Source organism: Triticum aestivum, chromosome 6D (assembly GCF_018294505.1).
Source record: "Triticum aestivum cultivar Chinese Spring chromosome 6D, IWGSC CS RefSeq v2.1, whole genome shotgun sequence".
Lineage (NCBI taxonomy): Eukaryota > Viridiplantae > Streptophyta > Magnoliopsida > Poales > Poaceae > Triticum > Triticum aestivum.
In genome coordinates, this window is record NC_057811.1 from 104505175 (window position 1) to 104526408 (window position 21234).

Here is a 21234-nt window from a genome sequence, read left to right on the forward strand (position 1 = left end):
CCCCTGCAGTAGTACTGCGTCTCCGGTGCGGTAGTACCGCGCTGTGCAGGCTGAGTTGGTGGATAATGGTTGGATTTGTTCTCCCACTATATAAGGGGTGTCTTCCTCCTCTAGTTGACCACCTCTTCCACCTCCAAGCTCCATTGTTGCTCTAAGCTCCATTTTCGCCTGATCTCCTTCCCTAGCCAATCAAACTTGTTGATTCTCTAGGGATTGGTTGAGGAGGCCCCGATCTACACTTCCACCAAGAGATATTTGAATCCCCCCACTAATCCCTTGTGGATCTTGTTACTCTTGGGTGTTGAGCACCCTAGACGGTTGAGGTCACCGTGGAGCCATAGTCCATTGTGGTGAAGCTTCGTGGTGTCGTTGGGAGCCTCCAATTAAGTTGTGGAGATTGCCCCAACCTTGTTTGTAAAGGTTCGGTCGCCACCTTCAAGGGCACCAATAGTGGAATCACGACATCTCGCATTGTGTGAGGGCGTGAGGAGAATACGGTGGCCCTAGTGGCTTCTTGGGGAGCATTGTGCCTCCACACCGCTCCAACGGAGACGTACTTCCTCTCAAAGGGAAGGAACTTCGGTAACACATCCTCGTCTTCACCGGCTCCACTCTTGGTTATCTCGTGCCTTTACTTGTGCAAGTTTATTTGTGCCTTATATCTTGCTTGCGTGTATGCTTATTGTTGTTGCATCATATAGGTTGCTCACCTAGTTGCATATCTAGACAACCTACTTTGATGCAAAGTTTAAATTGGTAAAGAAAAGCTAAAAAATGTTAGTTGCCTATTCACCCCCCCCTCTAGTCAACTATATTGATCCTTTCACCTGAGTTTCTCGAGAACTAAACGCAAATGCTCCTTGTGCTCCTCCTCATTCTTCGAGTATACCATTATATCATCAATGAACACCACAACAAACTTATCCAAATATTCCATGAACACCTTGTTCATCATGCTCATGAAGTAAGCAGGGGCGTTAGTCAATCCAAATGACATGACCGTATATTCATATAACCCGTACCGTGTGGTGAATGCTGTCTTTGGTATATCCTTCTCTCGAATCTTCAGCTGGTGATACCCTGATCGCAGATCGATCTTCGAAAACACCTTAGCTCCTTGCAACTGGTCAAAGAAATCATTGATCATTGGCAGTGGGTATTTGTTCTTAATCGTCACTTCATTCAATGCCCGATAATCAACAACCATTCTCAAGGATCCATCCTTCTTCTCAACCAAGAGCACTGGGGCTCCCCACGGTGATGAACTTCATCGAATGTAACCTTTCTCCAATAACTCCTTGATCTGCTTCTTAATCTCCTCCAGATCATTTGCGGGCATCCGGTATGGTCGCTTCGATATAGGCCCGGTGCCTGCCAACACTTCTATCAAAAATTCGATGTTTCGATCTGGCGGCATGCCTGGTAATTCCTCTGGAAATACAGCTGGGTAATCCTTTACGACAGGTACTTCCTCCTGAACAACTCTTGAGAGGGAATTTACTTGGCTCCTCCTAAGCGCGTGCCTAGATACATACTTGATCCTTTTTCCCTCCGGGGTGGTGAGATAAATCGACTTACTAGCACAGTCAATGCTTCCTCCATACTTTGACATCCAGTCCATGCCTAATATCACATCCAATCCTTGTGACTCCAAAATTATTAGGTCTGGTGGGAAAACATGGCTACCAATGGTTAAGGGTATCTGGTCGCACCATCGGCTAGCCATATACTCTGCTCCAGGTGAACTCACTAACAGAGGGGTCCTAAGGGTTTGGGTTGGTAGTTTAAACTTATCCACGAATCCCCTTGATATGTATGAATGTGATGCACCAGTATCAAAAAGAACAAGGGCGGTAAAAGACTTAACCAAAAACTTACCGATAGCCGCGTCTGGCTGCTCTTCAACCTCCTCCACGTTAACGTGGTTCACTTGTCCTTTGTTGAATGGATTGGGCTTCTTCCCAGCGCTCCCGTTACCGTTTCCATTCTTCGCTTCAGGGCACTCCGTGGCATAGTGTCCAGTCTTCCCGCACTTGAAGCAAGTAATGTGACTTAGGTCTCTCTTGGCGGGTGTGGCTGGATTGGAGCGGTTCTGATTGTTGCTTGTTCTGTTCCCAGTCCCATTCTTAGAACCATTGTGGTTATGCGAACTTCCTCCGGTGTGGTTATGACCTCCATGGTTATGAACTAGTCCTCCCGAGTTCGGGGTTAGACGAGGCTTCTGCTGAGCTCCGGAGTTGTATCTTCCTTGCCCATACTTCCTCTTACGGCTCTCAATCTGCTGCTGCTTCCCTTCAATCATAAGAGCCTTATCTACCAACTCCTGGTAGTTGTTGAATGTTGCCACCATCAACTGCATGCTCATCTCATCATTTAGCCCTTCCATAAACTTCTCCTGCTTCGCGGCATCCGTGGCCACATCATCAGGGGAATAGCGAGATAACTTGCTAAACTCATCCACGTACTGAGCTACAGTACGGTTCCCCTGGCGTAAGTTGCGAAACTCATGCTTCTTCATATTCATAGCTCCAGTTGAGACATGGGCCGTGCGGAAAGCTTGCTGAAACTGATCCCAAGTGACGTTGGCTATGGGGAAAGTGACCGTATAGTTCTCCCACCATGAGGCTGCTGGTCCATCCAATTGATGTGCGGCAAAGCGCACCTTCTCAGCATCTGTGCAACCTGCGGTGGTCAACTCCCTTCCAATACGGCGTAGCCAATCATCTGCAACTATAGGCTCGGTGCTACTGGAAAACACCGGCGGCTGCAACCTCAGAAAGCGAGCTAAGTTGTCAACTGGAGGCGGGTTTGTTGTTGTTGTTGTTGTTGCCTTGGTTCTAGACTAACAATTGCATCAAGGCATTCTGCTGCTGGATCAACTGAGTGAGCTCTGGCGGGAAGGCAAATCCGGTGTCACGTCTCGGAGGCATCTGGCGGGTTTAGAGGGGAGAGATTAGAATAGAAAAGGGGTCTAGTGAGAAAGCACTACCCATATGCACATGAGACAAACACAATCATTTCACTCAATCAATCAAGCAAGGGCATACAAACGGTCTAGAACTATCGTAAAAAGTGCTTAACTACTACTATATACATGGGGGAATACTACTAATCATTTGGTGGTCATCTAGAAATTTTGATCGGTGGAAGACTCCATGATGTCTGCTCCAGCTTCGTCTTCAAAGTCATCTTCACTGGGGTCGGAGTCGGTGTCGTCGATGATGATGTAGTTCTCCGGGCAAGCGGAATCGTCGTCCTCTCCTCCTGGCGTGGGGTCTCCCATGAATACTCCGATCTTCTTTATCAAGTCGTCATTCTTCTCCAATAGTGTTGCAATTTCCTCCTCATATCCATCGCGTGTAGACTTAAGTTCTTCTTCCAGCTCGATGATCCTTGTCTTCGCCTTCTTCAAATCTATCATATCTGTGCACATCTGGTTCTCCTGGCGTCGAATGTGTTGGTTTTACTCCTGGATGAAAGCTGCAATGGATCTGTCCTTCTTGGTGCTGATCATCTCCCATTGCTCATCTCGGCGCCCACATATCTAATAGATAGTGTCCTTGAGATCCTTGTTGTAGACTTCTCCAATGCGTCTCATGGTAATGTGGGCTGCCATGCTCTTGCCTAGGCTTCAGGTTGGTGCTTCAAAAGAAAACTCTATGGGCTTAGTGGTTGGCGAGAACGTCCTTCCTGGTACTTGAACTTGAATCATCCAGCGCTCCTCTTCTGGTAAAGTGGCGTTGTAAGTCCCGGTGAAGCTTGGTATTCCGATGTTCAGGTACCTAGTGACTTCCTTCAAGTGGCGTCCAAAGGGGTGTCTTCATCCGGTTGTGCAAACTTGTTCCTTGAATCCGCCATCCTAAGAGTAGAAAATGGAGAGGAGTCAGAAATGAGTAGAGAAGAGTGACCTATGGATTTTATCTTAGTGGTCGTGTCCTACACTCAGCGTGTGCTCTGATACCATCTTGTAGCGACCCGACCTCAAACGGTCAAGTCTCTGTGCTTCAGTGTCATCCCTGGATCGGTAATGCTGACACACACAGTACTCGAAGGATTTATAACAGAGTAGCAATCACACACTTATTACATCAAATGTCTCAAAAGAGAACTTATTACAATAAATATGGCTTAAGGCCATCTAATACGATAACAACGGAAGGCTTGGAAGATAAAGTGAGTCCATCAACTCCAACGGCATAGCTGAGCTGCACGGCAACGACCTAACGAACCTTACTCCTCGTCTGAAAAGTCTGCAACATAATACGTTGCAGCCCGAAACGGGTCAGCACATGGAATATGCTGGCAATATAACACAGTAGAGCAAGAACAGAATAATGCTATCACTACATGCATATTTGGCTGGTGGAAAGCTCTATGGTTACAGTTTTGCGAAAAGCCAATTTTCCCTACAACAAAGGAATAAGTTTTATTTTAACTATCATGGTAGTTGAAACATCATTGAGAAGGTTCCTCCAACTCAATCCCAATTAAAAGTAATTATCAACCCAACAATGTTAAATTAGAGTGATGAGATACTTAGGATAATCCAAGTACTAGATACTCAAGATGTCCATAACCGGGGACACGGCTAACCATGATTAGATTGTACACTCTGTAGAGGTTTGCGCACGTTTCCCCACAAGACTCGATTGCCTCCGTTGGATTTCTCGCACTACATGGTGATTGAGAAACGGATGACCGAGACACAGTCTTTCAGAAACATTAACTCTTTACTCCGGGTAGACTATACCAACCTACATCCCTCTACATCTGCTAGTCTACCTCTTCAAGAGCTCACGTAACTTACTCAACTATGCTAGAGCCCATAATAGCTTGTGGCTGCACACGGAAGTTTCTAGCATGAAAATATCTCAGCTCCCTTTGAGCCTGGGTGGCGGACCTTAGAATGATCACACGGGTACTCCGGGATATCCTAGGACAACACTGGATTCTCCAGGTGCCCGACAAGCAATCCACCCAGATGTGTATAAAAGTTGCCACCTTAAGTTGAACCATTAATTAATCATCTCACATCTGTCATGGATTCACTCACCCAAACCACGTCTACGAGCATAGCATAGCAATATAAGCAATACGTAGAAGTAACTCCCAAGGGTTTGAATATAACAGGGCAATAGGTTCTACCTCATCAACTACTTCCCAATACCCACAAGTTAATCATATCCTAATCATGCAGTGTTTGAGGATTGGAGCTAATGCATAAAAACTGGGTATGAAAAGAGTATGATCAATGTGTTACTTGCCTTGCTGACGATCCGCAAAACCTAGGGACTCGTAGTAGCATGCTTCGCACTCCGGGAATTCTATCGCAAACAAACAATAGCATACATAAGCAATCAAGCAAAGATGCACGGGCAAAACTCAAATAAGAAGAATTGACCAGAAAGTTCAACTTAAGAACTCCGGTTTGCAAAAAGAATCAAATCAAACGGAGCAACGAAACTCAAACTGCGAAAGAAACAAGATCCGTTTGCTAATCTGAACTAAAGTCAAATTTTACAGTACCAAAATCTTGTTCAAGTTGATTAAACAGAAAGAGGGTTTCGAGACGAAGATCTAGGCGCTTGAATCGCCTGATTCCGATAAACGAGCGAAAAGATAAACTGAAACGAAAATCGGATCAGAAATCGCGATCGAAAATAATCGCGAAAAACCCGAGAAAAAGAAAAACTGACGAACAGGCTAACGAACGAACGTTCGTTGTCTGTAACTAACGAGCGAAAACCGTTCGTTAAAACGAACGTACGGACGAACGTCCGCTAAATAAACTAAACCGAGAAAAAAAATAAAACCGGTCTATTAAAAAAACGAACTAGGTTTTCTAAAAAAACGGACCGGTTTTCTAAAGAAAACCGGCGGCGGCGGCTACCTCGTCGGATCCGGCGGGGCTGGGTGGCGTCGGCGGCGTCGGCGGAGGGCGTCGGCGGCGTCGGCGGAGGGCGGCGGCGCTAGGCGGCGATGCGGAAGGCGGCGGCGGCGCGGCGGCGGGCGGTGGGCGGGACGGGGTGGTGGCGGCGGGGTGGGGCGGCATATAAAGGGGGAGGGGCGGGGTCGGATTGGGGAAGGGGCACCGGGGCGGCGGCGGACTCCCGGACTCCGGCGGATTCCGCTGCGGGCACGGGGCACGCGGGGAAGGGGGCCGTGACGGGGTGGGCCGGCCTGGCTTGGCTGGGCTTCGGCCCAGTCGGGCGCTGAAGTTTTTTTTAAACACTTCCGCTGAAAATAAATCCTAGAAAAATAAATAAAAAACTAAAAATGCCAAAACAAATTTTCACCATCTAAATAAAATATTTAGAACAAGATGAACATTTTCTTGGCCCTAAAATGCAATTTTGAAAACATGCAAAAAAAAATTCTAATGCAAATAAAATAGCAGTAAAATCCGAATAATATTTTTCCTCCAATATTTTATTTATTTTGGAGAAGTCATATTATCTCCTCTCATTTATTTTAATTATGAAATATTTTCGGAGAGAAAAATAATTAAAACAAATAATCGTCCTTTCAATATTTGATAAAAATTCAAATATAAAAACAGTGAAATCCCAAACTCTCTCCGATGGTCCTTGAGTTGCTTAGAATTTTGAGGCTTGCGAAACGAAAATGCAATAAAATATGATATACATAAATGATCTGTATATAATATTCCAAATTGAAAATTTGGGATGTTACACAGCAGGTTTGTAAGGTTGCATACTGACAATGGGATCTGTCCTGTTTGGTCGTTGAAGCTCAAATTGAGTGAAAGAAGGGATTTCAACTGGCCAATCTCCATAGGAATCTCACCAGTTCATTTATTGTTGCTTAGATCTAGCAATGTGGCGGAAGTAATGGGTATGCGGTACTGGAGTGATGGACCTTTATAAATTGGTAGTTCGAAGACCCTTGGATCCGAATGGACTTCTGTCTTCTCTGAATTTGGCATTGGCATATCTAGCAGTCCTGTTAGAATTTCCCCTGTGAGGTTGTTGTTTCTCATGTCTAGATAGAAGAGGAAGTTTAGGCTGCTGATCCAGCCAGGTATCGTTCCAGTAAGTTGATTGCCATGTAAAACTAAAATTTCCAAGTTTGTTATCTTTGATAACCAACGAGGTATTTCTCCCAACAATTTGCACTCATTTATTGCAAGAACCTGAAGATTCTGATGACCATCAAGTATGTCATCTTGTGGCATGAGTTCTCCCCTAAGTTTCCGCCGAGAAGCAGAGTGGTAAGGTTCCTGCAGCTCTTAAGGATCCGAAGTGCGTTTGTGATGTTTTTGAAAGAATTATCAGCAAGTGATAGGAAGGTAAGGTACTTCAGCTTACCCATTTGTGGTGATATGTGCCCATCTAAATTGTTGTGAGCTAGCCGCAGTGCAGTCAGATTGATGCAAGAGTATATGCTTTCTGGAACTGTGCCAGTGAAGCTGTTCAAGTAAACATCTAATGATTTTAGATTGGGCAAGTTAGAGAAATTGACCTTGGCAAGCCGTCCACTGAAATTGTTTTCCTTGATGTCCATCGTTACGAGATTTGTGCAGTTGCTTAGAGCTGATGGCAGCTCCCTTGACAATTTATTGTTATCCAAATGGAACTCCCCCAATTTCCTGAGCTGTCCTATAGAATCTGGAATCTTGCCACTGAAGTTATTCCCTCCAAGATCAAGTGTTACGAGATTTCTGAGGTTGATTATCTGTGCATCAATAACTCCATTTAAATCATTATTCGGAAAAGACAGGTATTGCAACGAGGTAGCATTGAAGAGTTCATCTGGCATTTTTCCACTGAGATTGTTGTACCCGGCCCTGAGTGAACCGTATTGTTTTTGTATAGCTATACGGTTGTATATGTGTAGTCCTTATATAGGTGTCCGTATATTGTATGATACGAACTCTGCCTTGTAACCTATATATATTGATCAATACAAGGCACCACAACGTGTGGTTTCCCTAATCTTACATGGTATAGAGCCTAAAAACTTAACCCTAGCCTGTGCCGCCCTTCTCCTCCTTCCGCTGCCGTCGAAGCCACCACCTCCTCTCTCGCCGCCGCGCCCGCACCGCCGCATCCATGTCGCAGCCCGACACCGACGCGACGAACCAGGCGCTGGCCGCCGCCAAGGAGCGCCAGAACGCCGAGGCCGCCAAGGCCAAGCTGCCTCTCGCGACCGCCGTCGATGGATCCGGGACGAGCGCGGGGTCTTTCTCCCTAACCTCGCTGCACGCCCAGGCCGTCGGCCTCCACTCCATCAAAGGCCATGTTCCCGTCGAGCTCGCGCTCGACACCGGCGTTCACCAGCAGTGGCGCACCTTCTTCCGCGCCGCCTGTCGCAAGTACGCCCTCCTGGATCACCTCGACTTCGATGCTCCCGATGCGCCGAACCCGAAGTGGTCTCTCCTCGACGCCACCGTCGTCTCTTGGCTCTATGGGTCTGTCTCGCTCAGTATCCTCGACGCCGTCATGACGCCCGGCGGCGATCCCCTCGCTGTCGATCTCTGGAACAGCATCAACGTCTCTTCAACAACCACAAGATCAATCGTCAACTCCACCTCACGGCCGAGCTCGGCGATGTCAAGATGGGAGAGATGAGTATGGCCGACTATCTTCAAAAGGTCAAGTCCCTCTCCGATGGGCTTGCGGATCTTGGTGCCCCTGTTGATGATGCCGAGATGGTGGTCCACTGCCTCAACGGCCTCTCCGAGCAATACGAGTCCGCCGCCGATCTGATCTCCCTCATGCCCGGTATGACCTTCGCGCAGTGCTGCTCGTTGCTTGCGCTCCAAGACATGAAACGCAAAAACCGCCGCGCCCGCAACTCGGACACGGCCCTCTTCACCAACACCGGCAACCCTGGCAAGGCTCCTGGAAAAGGAAAGAAGAAGAAGAAGGCCGCCGCTGGAGTCACCAATGAGATCATCCCGGCGCCCGCGACCCCGCAGGCTGCCACTCCTTCCTGGCCCTCACCGCAGCATCCCTGGAACGGCGCCATCCAGATGTGGCCCTATGGCCAAGGGGGGCTGCTCGGTCGCGCGCCACCCGGCTATGCCCCTGCTCCCAGCTACGCGCCCCGGCACACCCCGTCGCCGCATGCGTTCTACGCCCAGAACCCGTACGGCCTTGCTTCCTACGGTCTCACCGGCACGGCTCCATCATCACCGGCATCAACTTCGGCTTCATGGGACCAGGCCGCGCTCATGCATCAGTTCCAAACCATGGGGCTACAAGCACCCTCCAGGGAGTGGGTGATGGACACCGGCGCCTCCTCCCACTTCGCGTCCGATCCCGGTATGCTCACCTCCGTGTCTCCCCCCTCCTCCTCTCGTCGTGCTGTCGTTGTCGGTAACGGTTCCACTCTTCCAATCACCGGTACCGGGCATGCACGTCTTCCTATTTCCACCACCTCTCGTCCTCTTTACCTTCGTAATGTCTTAGTAGTTCCTAACATAGTTAAAAACCTTTTGTCTGTTCGTCAGTTCACCATTGATAATCGTGTCTCCGTCGAATTTGACCCTCTTGGTTTTTCTGTGAAGGATCTTCTATCCAGGACCGAGATTCTCAGATGCAATAGCTTCGGAGCTCTCTACTCCATCCGCCCTTCCTCTACCAGCCAGCCACACGCCTTCCTCGTCGTCGATGCAGCACTCTGGCACCATCGGCTTGGGCATCCTGGGCGGCCCGTCATGGAGTCATTAGCTCGTTCTTCGATTATCCCTAAGAAAAAGAATAAAAGTAGTTTGTGTCATGCTTGTCAGTTAGGTCGTCATGTTCGTCTTCCTTTTTCTTCCACCAATCGTGTAACCACTACTCCCTTTCAAATAATACACTGTGATTTGTGGACATCTCCTGTTGAGAGTATTTCTGGCTTTAAGTATTATCTCGTTTGTCTCGATGATTTTACTCAGTATGCATGGGTTTACCCTCTACGGATTAAGTCCGAAGCTTTCTCGCACTTGTCGTCCCTTCATGCTTTAGCGCTCACCCAGTTTAGCTCACGCTTGCAGGCTATTCAGTGTGATAATGGTCGTGAGTTCGATAATTCACTCCTCCATTCGTTTGCCCAGCACCATGGAATTGCACTCCGCTTTTCATGTCCATACACTTTCAGAATGGCAAAGCCGAACGCATTATTCGTACTCTTAATGACATTACTCGCACACTCCTTATCCAAGCTAGTATGCCACCTCGTTTTTGGGTTGAAGCTCTTCACACCGCCGTTATGTTGCATAATCGGCTGCTTTCCAAGGCAATCTCGGATCGTATTCCTTTTCGTGCCTTACTTGGCGTAGATCCTGCCTATGCTGGTCTTCGGGTTTTCGGATGTCTATGTTACCCCAACACCACAGCCGTTGCTCCGCACAAACTTGCGCCTCGCTCCGTGCCATGCGTGTTTCTAGGGTACCCATCACGGCATCATGGCTATCGTTGCCTTGATCGTTCCACCCAAAAGATCATCATCTCTCGTCATGTAGTGTTCGATGAGTCAACCTTTCCCTTTGCCTCCACTCCATCTTCGTCAACTCCTACTCCTTCCCTACACACTTATGATTTTTTGCAGGGTACCGAGCAGCCGGTCTTGTTGATGCCGTTCACCGTGCCAGGCACGGTGACCCCGGACGCGGCCCCACGGTCGCCTGGGGCACGGGCTTCTGTCGAGCGCCCTGCCAGGAGCCTCGATGGCGGTCCTACTGGGAGTCCTTCTCCTACTACAGCAGCGTCACCGCCGGCAACGCCGTCGCCGGCTCCTGCTGCTGTGGATCCACCCCGGACCCGCCGGCCGCAGGCCCCTCCACCGCCACCATCCCACGCCATGGCCACTCGTGCTAAACAGGGCATTGTGCAGCCGAAAAAGATATTTGATCTTCATGTTGAGGGTCTATCTCCAATACCGAAGACTTATCGTGGTGCTCTAAAGGATCCAAATTGGCATTCCTCTATGGTTGAGGAGTATGGTGCTCTTCTCTCCAACAACACTTGGGACCTCATTGATCCACCTCGCAATGCTAACATTGTTACTGGTAAGTGGATCTACCGTCACAAGATGAAGTCTGATGGTTCTTTGGATCGCTACAAAGCTCGTTGGGTGCTTCGTGGATTTATTTAGCGAGAAGGTATCGATTTTGATGAAACTTTCAGCCCGGTCGTTAAGCCAACCACTATTCGAACAGTGCTCTCTCTTGCTCTCTCTAGTGACTGGTCCATTCATCAACTTGACGTCAAGAATGCGTTCCTCAATGGCACTATCATCGAGACTGTTTATGCTCGTCAGCCTTCTGGGTTCACTGATCCTCGTTTCCCTGATAAGGTTTGTCATCTCAACAAATCACTCTATGGTTTGAAACAGGCGCCTCGAGCATGGTTTCAGCGGTTTGCTTCGTTCATTGCATCGGTTGGTTTCATTGGCTCCAAGTCCGACAGCTCGTTGTTCGTCTATCGGCGTGGTGCTGACATGGCCTATCTCCTGCTCTATGTGGATGACATTATCCTGACTGCATCTTCCTCGACATTGTTGCACAGTTTGATTGCCTCTCTTCGTACCGAATTCAGTATGACAGATATGGGTGATCTTCATTATTTTCCGGGCATCTCTGTCACACGCAGCAAGGACAGTTTGTTCCTCTCATAGGAGAAGTATGCATTGGATCTTCTTGACAGAGCTGGCATGTTGCAGTGCAAACCCATCTCTACTCCCGTTGATACTACCTCCAAACTTTCAGCCAAGTCCAGTGATCCAGTTGCAGATCCCACCGAGTATCGTAGTATTGCAGGCGGTCTTCAGTACCTCACGTTCACTCGGCCGGACATCTCTTATGTTGTGCAGCAGATTTGTCTTCATATGCATGATCCTCGGGCTAATCATTTGCTCCTTGTGAAGCGTGTGCTTCGCTATATCCGCGACACCACCGGCCATGGCCTCACTTTGTTTCGACGCAGCTCCAACAAATTGCTGGCCTCTGACGCTGATTGGGCAGGTTGCCCTGACACTCGCCGGTCTACCTCAGGTTATTGCGTCTTTCTTGGCACTAACCTGGTGTCGTGGTCTGCTAAGCGGCAGCACACGGTCTCTCGCTCCAGCGCCGAGGCCGAATACAGGGCAGTTGCAAATGGCGTGGCTAAAACATGTTGGTTACGGCAGCTTCTTCAGGAGCTTCATCGACCGGTGACTGGTGCCACTGTGGTGTTTTGTGACAATGTGAGCTCTGTTTACATGACACAGAATCCCGTTCATCATCAACGCACCAAGCATGTGGAGATCGATTTACACTTTGTGCGAGACCGTGTCACCACAGGAGAGGTCCGGGTTCTTCACGTTCCGAGTTCTTCTCGATTTGCGGACATTTTCACCAAAGGATTGCCATCTCCTCTCTTTTGGATTTTCGGGACAGTATTAACATTCGCCGACGCCCGTTTACGACTGAGGGAGGGTGTTAGAATACATAACCGTATTGTTTTTGTATAGTTATACGGTTGTATATGTGTAGTCCTTGTATAGGTGTCCGTATATTGTACGATACGAACTCTGCCTTGTAACCTATATATATTGATCAATACAAGGCACCACAACGTGTGGTTTCCCTAATCTTACACTGAGCTCTCTCAGGCTGGAGCAATAACCAAGTCCTGGTGGGATGCTGCCACTGAATTTGTTGGAACATATATCAAGCACATAGAAGGATCGTGAGGCGGTACAGAATAGAGTTTGTATCTCCCCAGTAAAGCTGTTATTGCTGGCATTGAGAACGATCAGATTCTCCATTGGTTTCCATGTGCTGGATGGAAACTGTCCTGCAAATAAGTTGCTTGCGATGTTCAGTACTTGCAGGGGCTGTGAAGGGGTTGAAGATGACAGCTCGTGGAGCGTTCCATTGAGCTGGTTAAAGCTGACATCAAGGATGGTGATGCTGCCGGATGACACCAATTCCAGCGGCAGACTACCAGACAGCAAGTTGTGAGAGAGGTTAAGGTACCGCAGCCCGGCGAGGTTTCCAAGGGACTCCGAGATGTGCCCCTCAAGTCCCTTTGAAGCCAGCACTACATCAGTGACAATCCTATCTTGCCCGCAGGTGATTCCTCCTCACTCGCAACAATCCATGCCATCTTGCCATGAGGCGGCGAGGCCACCATCATGTGAGAGACCTGCTAGGAACTGGAGAAGGGAGGTCTGCTCCTGCTCCATGCATGAACTGGTCGGAGACGCCAAGGAGATCAGCAACACAAGAACAAGGCCAACTGAAGGTATGTCTAATATGCAAAATGGAGTGACTGCATGCTTTCTGCTGAAACTAGCATGGAATTGATGGTGTTATGAAGAAGAAAGCAAATAGATGAACAAAGAAGTGTCACTTGCTTCCACTATACTATGTGTTTGCCCCTTTTGCAGTTGTAGTCACCACAAAGAAGATTGGGTCGATTATTCTGTTTCCTGTTGTTTTCAATTCTACCGTCGAGGCTTCTCCACTGGTGCATTATCACGGACCTTGGACTGGGATTTGTGGTTGCCATGAATCCGATCTGGTTGGGATTCGGTAGCGCGTGAGGACTGAGGAATAGTAGTGACAAACTGATTTGTGACTTGTGTGATGCTTACGTGGACAGTGGACATGGTATGTCGAACAGAATCTGGTTGTGATTCAGGGAGTGAAGGTTTAGTTGAATAGTGTTGTATCCAGTTTTGACGATCTTTACCGTATGTGTAGCTGCACTTACTCCTTTGCAGTCTCTCTGTACAAGTATTTGTCATTGACCGTCAGAGTATACATGTTTGTCAGTTATATTCTGGCCTTTGGCCTTTTACATTCTGGCCTTTGGCCTCCCCTGTACATGTATATATGATGGCGTTTTGCCTTCTGATAATACTAAGTTGCTATTCCTAACATGGTATTAAAGCTTAGATTCTTTTTTCTGGCACGCGCAACTCGTGCTACCGTCTAATCCCACGCCGCGCCGCTATTTTTTCCGGCCAGCGCTGCTGCCTTCTCCCCGTTGTTCAGGCTGCTTTTTGTCCGCTGCCGATCGGGACTTGGCTGCCGCTCGATCTGCAAGGCTTGATCCACTCCGTCTCCAACTATTGCATATCCAAAGGACTAGGCTCCTCACGATCGAGCCGCTCTGGCTGATCCGGATCGAAACAACTGCTCCAGCAGCCGGCTTGCTCCACTTCGTCTCTGATCTCGCCGCCCGCTCTTTCGTTTGGTGTGCCGCCACCGCAGCCCGCCCGCCTGGTGCGCCGTCGCCGCCCGCCCGGCCTGGCCGACGCCGTCCATCCTTCTTCTTGCCCCGCGCACGATCTGGTCCAGCGCCAGCCGCCGTTCCGCCGCTACCGCTTGCTGCTCTCCCGAGCCGGTTACCCATCTCACACTCGCGTGCGTTGACTGCAGGGTCGTGAATCGATCCACCTACCTGTGTGCGTGCTCCCTGCTTCCGTTCTGCTTTGTGCTGCTGGTGGGCTTCGTTCGGCTCCCTCACTTGACGCCCTGAAGTTCTGTCGTTGTGTAAAAAAATGTGAGAAAAAAAAGTAAATAAAAAAGAGAAAAAAAGTAAAAAGAAAAAGAGAGGTACAATGCTTTCGTCGGGTACGCCTCCCCCTCGCTGCCCGGTGTTTATTGACGGTGTTCCTTATATTGATCTCATCTTGCACATGCGCTTTTCCTCGGTGCTTGGTGCTCGCCCGCTTGGAGGTGGTGGTTGTCGCTCTACATCAGCACCAGTCCTTTTGCGACATCCACTGGTGCTGCTGGCCGCTCTACATCGGCTCCTTCGGCAGCTGCACCGCCTCCTCTAGCCGCTTCTCTACATGGTGTTGGTCGTTCTTCATCTACTCTTTCCATGACTTCCGCACCTGGTGATTGTCGCCCCACGTCGATGTTGGGAATCGTAGCATAATTTTAAAATTTTCCTACGCTCACCAAGATGCATCTATGGAGTATACTAGCAACGAGGGGAAAGGAGTGCATCTACGTACCCTTGTAGATCGCGAGGCGGAAGCGTTCCAATGAACGTGGATGACGGAGTCGTACTCGCTGTGATCCAAATCACCGATGACCGAGTGCCGAACGGACGGCACCTCCGCGTTCAACACACGTACGGTGCAGCGACGTCTCCTCCTTCTTGATCCAGCAAGGGGGAAGGAGAGGTTGATGGAGATCCAGCAGCACGACGGCGTGGTGGTGGATGTAGCGGGATGCCGGCAGGGCTTCGCCGAGCTTATACGAGAGAGAGAGGTGTTGCAGGGGAGGAGGGAGGCGCCCAAAGCTGTTGTCTTACTGCCCTCCCTCCCCCCCCCCTTTATATAGGCCCCCTGGGAGGGGGGGCGCCGGCCAGGGATCCCATCTAGGGTGGGGAGGCGGCCAAAGGGGGGTGCCTTGCCCCCCAAGGCAAGTGGGAAGCCCCCCCACCCTAGGGTTCCCAACCCTAGGCGCATGGGGGGAGGCCCATGGGGGGCGCCCAGCCCACTAGGGGCTGGTTCCCTTCCCACTTCAGCCCACGGGGCCCTCCGGGATAGGTGGCCCCACCCGGTGGACCCCCGGGACCCTTCCGGTGGTCCCGGTACAATACCGGTAACCCCCGAAACTTTCCCGGTGGCCGAAACTTGACTTCCTATATATAATTCTTCACCTCCGGACCATTCCGGAACCTCTCGTGACGTCCGGGATCTCATCCGGGACTCCGAACAACTTTCGGGTTTCCGCATACACATATCTCTACAACCCTAGCGTCACCAAACCTTAAGTGTGTAGACCCTACGGGTTCGGGAGACATGCAGACATGACCGAGACGCCTCTCCGGTCAATAACCAACAGCGGGATCTGGATACCCATGTTGGCTCCCACATGTTCCACGATGATCTCATCGGATGAACCACGGTGTCGAGGATTCAATCAATCCCGTATGCAATTCCCTTTGTCAATCGGTATGTTACTTGCCCGAGATTCGATCGTCGGTATCCCAATACCTTGTTCAATCTCGTTACCGGCAAGTCTCTTTACTCGTACCGCAATGCATGATCCCGTGACTAACGCCTTAGTCACATTGAGCTCATTATGATGATGCATTACCGAGTGGGCCCAGAGATACCTCTCCGTCACACGGAGTGACAAATCCCAGTCTCGATCCGTGCCAACCCAACAGACACTTTCGGAGATACCCGTAGTGCACCTTTATAGTCACCCAGTTACGTTGTGACGTTTGGCACACCCAAAGCACTCCTACGGTATCCGGGAGTTGCACGATCTCATGGTCTAAGGAAAAGATACTTGACATTGGAAAAGCTCTAGCAAACGAAACTACACGATCTTTTATGCTATGCTTAGGATTGGGTCCTGTCCATCACATCATTCTCCTAATGATGTGATCCCGTTATCAATGACATCCCATGTCCATAGTCAGGAAACCATGACTATCTGTTGATCAACGAGCTAGTCGACTAGAGGCTTACTAGGGACATGTTGTGGTCTATGTATTCACACATGTATTACGATTTCCGGACAATACAATTATAGCATGAACAATAGACGATTGCCATGAACAAAGAAATATAATAATAACCATTTATTATTGCCTCTAGGGCATATTTCCAACAGTCGACTCCTCCCGCGGCTTTCGTGCGTGGTGGTGATCGCTCTGTGTCGACTCCCCCAGTGGTTTCCACATGCGGCTCTGGGTCGACTCGCTACTCTCGGTCGACTCTACATGCGGCTTTCATGGGGGGTGGCGACTGCTCATCGTCGACAAGTGTTTCTACCTCAACCTCTGCCCTGTCGCTGTCTGCGTGTGAGATTGCACAACTACGTTGCCTGCTTGATGCTTGGGATTCTTCACCAACAGTTTCTGCAGATTCCGTGACTGACTCTTCTGGCAATGAGAAACCACGTTCTACCCATTCAGGTACATCCCCATGGATTCTTGATACTGGAGCGTCTTTTCATATGACGTATGATTCTTCCACTTTGACCTCTGTTCGACCTGTCGAGTCTCCTGTTCGCGTTCTTACGGCTGATGGCACTCCCCTCCCTATAGCAAGTCGAGGCATTCTTAGCACTTCTTCATTTCATGATCCCTCTGTAGCTCATGTTCCTCGACTTACCATGCAGCTCATATCTGGTGGTCAGATTGTAGATTCTAGTTGTAGGGTCATTCTCGACTTTGATTCGTGTTCTGTTCAGGATCGTCGCACGGGCGCTCTGATTGGTGCTGGCCCTCGACGCTCTGATGGTCTCTGGGAGCTTGACTGACTTCGTCTTCCCTCTGCTGCCACCGCCGCTAGTCTCACAGCCCCTGTTACTGCATCTACCTGCTCTTTTCAACAGTGGCATCATCGTCTTGGTCATTTATGTGGTTCTCGTCTCTCCTCTTTGGTTCATCGCGGTGTTCTGGGGTCTGTCTCCGGTAATGCTTCGTTGGATTGTCTAGGTTGTAGGCTTGGCAAGCAGATTCAGCTACCTTATCCTCATAGTGGGTCAGTGTCCGAGCGCACTTTTGATCTTGTTCACTCTGATGTTTGGGGTCCGGCTCCCTTTGCTTCTAAAGGGGGTCATCGTTACTATATTATCTTTATAGATGATTTTTCTCGGTACACATGGATCTATTTCATGTCTTCCCGTAGTGAGGTCTTATCTATATACAAAAAATTTGCTGCCATGGTTCATACCCAGTTTTCTACTCCTATTCACGTTTTTCGTGCAGATTCAGCTGGTGAGTATATCTCCCATGCTCTGCGAGGATTCCTTGCTGAGCAGGGTACTCTTGCTCAGTTCTCTTGTCCTGGTGCTCATGCTCAGAATGGTGTGGCTGAGCGCAAGCATCGTCACCTTCTTGAGACGGCACGTGCGATGATGATCGCTGCCTCTCTTCCGCCTCACTTCTGGGCTGAGGCTGTTACCACTTCCACCTATCCCATCAACATTCAGCCATCTGCTGCTCTACAGGGTGGTATTCCTCTTGAGCGTCTTTCTGGTCGTTCTCCTGATTATTCGGCGCTTCGCTTGTTTGGTTGTGTTTGCTATGTTTTGCTTGCCCCTCGTGAACGCATCAAACTGACCGCTCAGTCTGTTGAGTGTGTCTTTCTCGGATACAGTGATGAGCATAAGGGCTATCGGTGTTGGGATCCTGCCAATCGCCGGATGCGTATTTCCCGGGATGTCACCTTTGATGAGTCTCGTCCCTACTACCCTCGGCCATCCTCCTCGGCAATCCACGGAGAACATCTCTTTTCTTACCTTTCCGGATACACCTCCCTTTGTGTCCAGTATTCCTTCTCCTCGTCCCACTATTGCAGATCCGACACCGTCCTCTCCTATGGTTTCTTCTCCTCCCTCATCGCATGAATCACCACCTTCATCACCGATACCTTCCTCTTCTCCATCTTCATCACCGATACATTCCCCGTCTCCACCTCCAGTGATTCCACCTCTCCCATCCTTTCCTTTCCATTATACTCGTCGTCAACGTGTTGTGGATGAGTCTACTGATGTGCCCTCTACTTCTGATGTGTCGTCTTCCTCCTCTCAGCCGACTTATGGTCTTCGTTCTCGGCCTTGTCCACCTCCTGATCGATATTCTCCTTCTCGCTATGGTCTTTCGACCGTTGTTGAGCCAGCTTCTTATCGAGATGCTATTGTTCATCCTGAATGGCAGTTTTCCATGGCAGAGGAGATTGCTGCTCTTGAATGCACCGGCACATGGGATCTGGTTTCTCTTCCTCCTCGTGTTCGCCCCATCACTTGTAAGTGGGTCTATAAGATTAAGACTCGCTCTGATGGTTCTCTTGAGCGTTATAAAGCTCGTCTTGTGGCTCGTGGCTTTCAGCAGGAGCATGGTCGTGATTACGATGAGACCTTTGCTCATGTGGCCCATATGACCACTGTTCGCACACTTCTCGCCGTGGCCTCTGTTCGCCACTGGTCCGTGTCTCAGCTTGACGTTAAGAATGCTTTTCTTAATGGTGAGTTGTGTGAGGAAGTTTATATGCAGCCACCACCTGGGTATTCAGTTCCTGATGGCCTGGTCTGTCGTCTTCGTCGCTCTCTCTATGGCCTTAAGCAAGCCCCGCGCGCCTGGTTTGAGCGTTTTGCCTCGGTTGTCACTGCAGCTGGTTTTTCACCCAGTGTCCATGATCCAGCACTGTTTGTCCACCTTTCTACTCGTGGTCGCACTCTTCTTCTTCTTCTATATGTTGATGACATGATCATCACCGGCGATATCTTGAGTACATTAGCTTTGTCAAGGCCCGTCTCAGTGAGCAGTTTTCTATGTCTGATCTTGGTCCACTTCGTTACTTTCTTGGGATTGAGATTTCCTCCACCTCTGATGGCTTTTTTATTTCCCAAGAAAAGTATATCCAGGATCTTCTTGCTCGTGCGGCTCTTAGTGATGAGCACACTGTTGAGACTCCTATGGAGCTTAATGTTCACCTTCGTGCTACTGATGGTGAGCCCTTGTCCGATCCGACTCGTTATCGTCATCTTGTTGGGAGTCTTGTCTATCTCGCTGTCACTCATCCGGATCTCCTATCCTGTCCATATCCTGAGTCAGTTTGTTTCTTCTCCCACTTCAGTTCACTATAGTCACCTTCGTGTTCTACGATATCTTCGTGGCACGATCTTTCACCGTCACTTCTTTCCTCGTTCCAGCTCGTTACAGCTCCAGACCTATTCGGATGCTACCTGGGCTAGTGATCCTTCGGATCGCCGTTCACTTTCTGCTTACTGTGTCTTTCTTGGTGGTTCTCTCATTGCCTGGAAGACGAAGAAACAGACTGCAGTTTCCCGTTCGAGTGCAGAGGTTGAGTTGCGAGCTATGGCTCTTCTCACAGCAGAGGTGACTTGGTTACGCTGGTTACTCGAGGATTTTGGTGTTACTATTACTGCACCTACTACACTCTTGTCAGACAGTACATGTGCTATCAGTATTGCGCGGGACCCAGTGAAGCATGAGCTTACCAAGCATATTGGTGTTGATGCTTTCTTTGTGCGCGCTGGTGTGCAGAACCATGTTATCGCTCTTCAGTATGTGCCTTCCGAGTTACAGCTGGCGGACTTCTTCACGAAGACCTAGACTAGAGCGCAACATGAATTTTATCTCTCCAAACTCAATGTTGTGGATCCACCATGAATTTGCGGGGGGTGTTAGAGTTATATTTATGTTGGCTTTTGGCCTTTTGCATTCTGGCCTTTCGCCTCCCCTGTACATGTATATATGATGGCGTTTTGCCTCCTGATAATACTAAGTTGCTATTCCTAACAGTTTGCATTTAACCTTTTTTTTTCTTTTCGAAAAGGGGGATCTCCCCGGCCTCTGCATCAGAATGATGCATACGGCCATCTTATTACTGAAATAAAAGGTTCCAACAAGGTTCCAAAGTCTCCGACTGAAAAGTAATAAAAAGACCGCTCACACAGAGCTAAAGAGGCTGGACACACAGACTAGCCAAGATAAGACGCCACAACCGGCTGGCTAACGATAGATAGGTAAACTAATTGCCTATCCTATTACATGACCGCCATCCAAACCGGTTGAAGATATCCCGAGCTACCATCTCCCAGCGGATAGATCCAGTAACCAAATGCTCCCTGGCCTCCATCGGAGTGAGTAGCGACCATGAACGGATCACAGCCGTGGCTCGAAAATAACCTGCAAAAAGTGAATACGTGATGTTCTGTTAAAAACCAAATCATTCCTGCAAGTCCAGATAGTCCACAACAAAGCGCAAACTCCAACACGAATATGTCTCGCTAATTCAGGCTCAATCCCAGTGAGCCATGTCCCAAATAACGTAGTAACAGAATTCGGTGTAACCGTCCGCCAAAGTACTCTGGCAAACGGGCAATCAAAAAAGAGATGTTTGATCGTCTCGTCCCGATCACAGAAGCTACACCTCGTAGGTCCTGTCCAATTACGCTTAATCAAGTTATCCTTGGTTAAAATAACCTGTTTATGAACAAACCACATAAACACTTTTATTTTCAAAGGAACTTTGACAGCCCAAATATGCTTGGAAGTAGGAATGGAGCTCGAATTAATTACATCAATATACATTGATTTAACCGTGAATACTCCAGACCTAGTCAGTTTCCAGCGTAATTCATCGGGTTGTTGAGAAAGCTGGACATCCATTAGTCTCCGAACTAGATGAAGCCAATCTTCCCAACGATTGCCCATTAACGACCGTCTGAACTGAATATTAAGGGGGGTGGATTGAAACACCGTAGCAACGAACACCTCACGTCGTTGAACAATA

General features: G+C 49.0%; 1 pseudogene; it reads right to left on the reverse strand.

Moving 5' to 3' along the window:
• The window catches only part of LOC123142498 (receptor-like protein 2), a 43788-nt pseudogene that overhangs the window by 11284 nt on the left and 11270 nt on the right, over positions 1 to 21234 (reverse strand).